Source organism: Rhagoletis zephyria, unplaced genomic scaffold (genome assembly GCF_001687245.7).
Source record: "Rhagoletis zephyria isolate East Lansing unplaced genomic scaffold, Rhagoletis_zephyria_1.1 Rzeph_scaffold_00422, whole genome shotgun sequence".
Classification (NCBI taxonomy): Eukaryota; Metazoa; Arthropoda; class Insecta; order Diptera; family Tephritidae; genus Rhagoletis; species Rhagoletis zephyria.
Window position 1 is genome coordinate 247,329 of NW_016157506.1, and position 4,058 is coordinate 251,386.

The following is a 4,058-nucleotide window of genomic DNA, read 5'->3' on the forward strand; positions in this document are numbered from 1 at the left end:
AATGCACATAATTAGGGTGGCCCAAAAATGCATGTGAAAAAGTAAAGTAGGAATTTTTATGCTCTCACCTTCTAGGATTGTTCTATACCAAAAAAATTGACCCCTATTTTTTTATTTTGAAATCAAAAAATATTTAAAGGTCGCTCAAAGCGCCCAAAGTTTTCCATGTATTTTATATCGGGAAAAAACAACTTTTCGTAGAAATGGAATAGAATTTTTAAAAATCAATATTTTTCTATCGGAAAACTCTGTTTATCTGCAGGAGAATCCCAAAAATAATACCTATTTGTTTATTTAACAATTTTTTCATCGCAACTATAATTTATTGGTCCACCATAAACCCTCGAAAATACCGAAAAATATAATACGGGACCAATAAAAAATCGTTAGTATTAAAAAATGGTTAAATAAACAATTGGGTATTATTATTGGAAGTCTCCTGAAGAGAACAAGAGTTTTCCGATCGAAAAATATTTTTTTTGAAGAATTCTACACCATTTCTACGAAAAGTGCTTTGAGCGACCTCTAAATATTTTTTGATTTCAAAATACAAAAATAGGGGTATACTTTTTCGATATAGAACAATTCTAAGGGGTGAGAGCATTACAATTCCGACTTTACTGTTTTTGGACCACCCACATGAACATACATGTCGTCAAATCCCTGCAAAAAAAAACCTGAAACTTTAAAGAGTATCGCCAATGTATTCTAATTTCTTTACGAATCTTTAAAGAAAATCATGTGAACTGGTTGGCACGAACTCGTAGAGATTTTTATGTACGGTTTATTTAAGAAAATTCCGAAAAAATTCTTCATAGCGCTAACTTCATTCCTTTACCGATCGAAATTTGCACAGGAAACTTCATTTTAGAAAATTCGAGAAGGGAAATAATGATTCACTAAGAATTCTTTAAGATGTAATGTGCAACGATTTTCCGGCATCCCTTGTCAAATTTGGTTTGGAGACAAACCGGTTTCGGCGTTGTGCCATCTTCAGTGTCATTTTTCGTTCTGAATAGTTTCTGTTTGTCTGTCACTATTTATAGCCGTGTTAAATCGTCGTTGGTTCATAGTTAGGTACGTCTCAGCGGATTATATTCTTTCGTTCAACCAGTAGTTTCAGTTCTGTGTGTACATCCTCGGTAGAAATTAGCTGCTCACCTCTTTTTTGATTAATTGTTGCATGGATTCGCAGGTAGGTAAAAATCAGTTATTTTCTTTCTCTTTGTTTCTGTAGTTTGGACCTGCATTTCATTTTTACGGTAGTTGCAGGGTTTCTGTACGTATAGTAGCCTGAGTGGTTCGAATAATAATTCTTTAAGATTTCCTTACTATTCTGATACCTCTGAAAGCATGATTTGTATCACTTAAATGCAAACGGTCGTAACTAAGAAAAAATTCCAAAATTGCAAGAAAAATGTTAAAAAAATTCCAAAACTGCAAGCAAAAAGTAAACAATGAGAAAAAATTATTAATAATAAAATTGAATGGCAAACTGTGTAGAAATAAAGCAAATATACTAATTAATTAAATAAACTGCGAATAAAATTGAGTTGCATGTCTCCGTATTTAATAAAACCAAAAGGAAATGAAAGGTTACACCTCGTGACCCTGTCTACAGAAAAAATTTTGTAAAATTCGATCAAATAAAGAAGTTCTTCTGGAAAGTTATAGCGTGTTAATTTTTTTTGGGTCGAGGACTTATTTTTAATGTTTATCTCTACCTATAACTTACGCTAGGTGGAGCTGTGGTACAATTTCATCGAAAAATAGTCTTTTTACTGTTTTTAAGGATGAGTAGTCCTGTTCCAAGTGAGTTTATGCCTGTTCCAATGTAAAAGTTAAGGAGCATTTACATGAAGCGAATCCAACATTCTTTCGCACTGATATTTATACGATATCCATAAGGTAAAAATCCGTCTGGGGTTTTCTTATGAGAGGTGTAAACTTTCATTTACTTTTGGTTTCATCAAATACGTAGAATCTTGTTGCACTGTGATATTCATACACACGTGGCTCGATTTCGGGTGGAATGCATTTCTTTGCCGGCAGAACTGCATCGACTTTTTGACGAGCGCCACATCTGTAGGAAATGAAAAAACTTATATCGCACGCTTGCCTATTATTTTCACCATTACACCACTAGACAATTGAATTTGCGTTATGAAGTCACATTTGCTCAGCTGATTCTGTCAAATTCACCGATTAGCGGTCGTAATACAGTAGTGGTCAGATGAGTGTTACAATTATTAATAAGCAGTGTGTTCGCATTAGTTGCAATTCAAGTTTATAGCAAGCCAAAAGGTTTGGGATGGAGTTTCATACTAGTTTCATACTCTGGTGTTAGTAGTGGGATCAATTAACTATTTTTGAAGATGCCCCTATGCAATACCTTAAGACAAAGGTCCGGAACACTTTTAGTGTTAGATAACAAGATTACCGTGATTTTTGAAGCGCTTTTTTCCTGTCCAAAACAGATAACGGAATATTTGAATGTTTCTGAGCATGGAATGTAGTATATTAATAAGCAAAACTACCAAACAATAAATACCAAGCCCTAAATGCAACAGCAAACGCAAGAGCTGCGGCTTCGAAAAAAGAAGGACGATCTTTTGCCAACTTCGATCCAGAAGGACATTCCGATTGCGCATGTCTTTGTTTTATCCAACGTTCGCTGAGCTCTGGAGCCACAACCTCTACAGAGAAGCGTCAAGGAGCATAACAACATGCAGTCCCAGCATATACCCGCACATTCTTAATGAAACCAAAACCAACTATTTGGCACGTTAGGGATCCTCTCTGTAAAATTGCCAACGAAATTAACCCCTTTAGGTACCACACTAACACTGTATCAGACTTTCGACCGACAGAAACTGAACACAACTGAACAAGGGTTTCGCCAACATCTTCATCAGCTTCTTGGTACAAAGCCGTTCTTAATAAAAAAGTACATATTAGCTTAAATATTTACTTACATATAAAAAGATACTTATACCACGCTTATTGAAAAAATTACCAGTCGTGAGCTAGAATTAAAATTTCTCTGCAGGGTATCGGATGAAATAGATAGTACAATGTACATTAGACTGCACCTTATTTTGCACTTTTGTCATACAAACCAAGACTCCCCCCAGAAAGGTTCATTTGGTCATAAAAACGTGCCCTGCGAAAAATTTTTCAAAACGGGTATCGGAAACGTGCAATGTTCATGCACTTTTTCACAAAGTGTTCAAAATTGCATAATAGTCAATTTTTTATTGTAAATAATTAGCAAAAAAAGCGAACAATTTTTACATGGTCGCCGTTTTCGCCATTTATAGGGCTGCCAGACGTCCCGGTTTTCCCGGACATGCCCCGGTTTCAGACTATTTGTCCCGGTGTCCCGGTCCAACCTTAAAATGTCNACCGTTTTCGCCATTTATAGGGCTGCCAGACGTCCCGGTTTTCCCGGACATGCCTCGGTTTCAGACTATTTGTCCCGGTGTCCCGGTCCAACCTTAAAATGTCCCGGGCTTCGTTTTAGTGTCCCGGTTTTTGATTTCATTGCACAAATTTGAATAAAAGTTCAAAAATCACTACACTAGGAGAAAGAACGCGTTGTAATATTCAGAAAAAATGTTATGAATTCACTGAGGGAAATAACGCATAGTAAACATGAATCTTTTTTTTTTGATTATCGTTTAAAAATTTTCGTATTTAAAAATAATACTTTCATAACACGCATACGTTGTATTGATTCAAACTCAACATTTAAATGCGCATTTACATGTCTGGCTGTAGCTGAGTGCGCGAAGATACCTGCCACAATTTGCTAATTTCCAGAGGGTCAGAGTTCAATTCCCATTACAACCAGCATGGAATTTAAATATTTTTTTTAACTTAATTATGAATAAATAATATAAAAAAAACTTTTTAATATACAACGCTTTTATAAATGGACTAAAAAGTAGAAAATAATACTTCTCAGTCCCATAGAATTTGTTTTGATAACTTTTGATTTTGAAATTTTAGCAAAAGTCATTATAAACAATCTATGAAATTGAAAATGAAAAACGTGG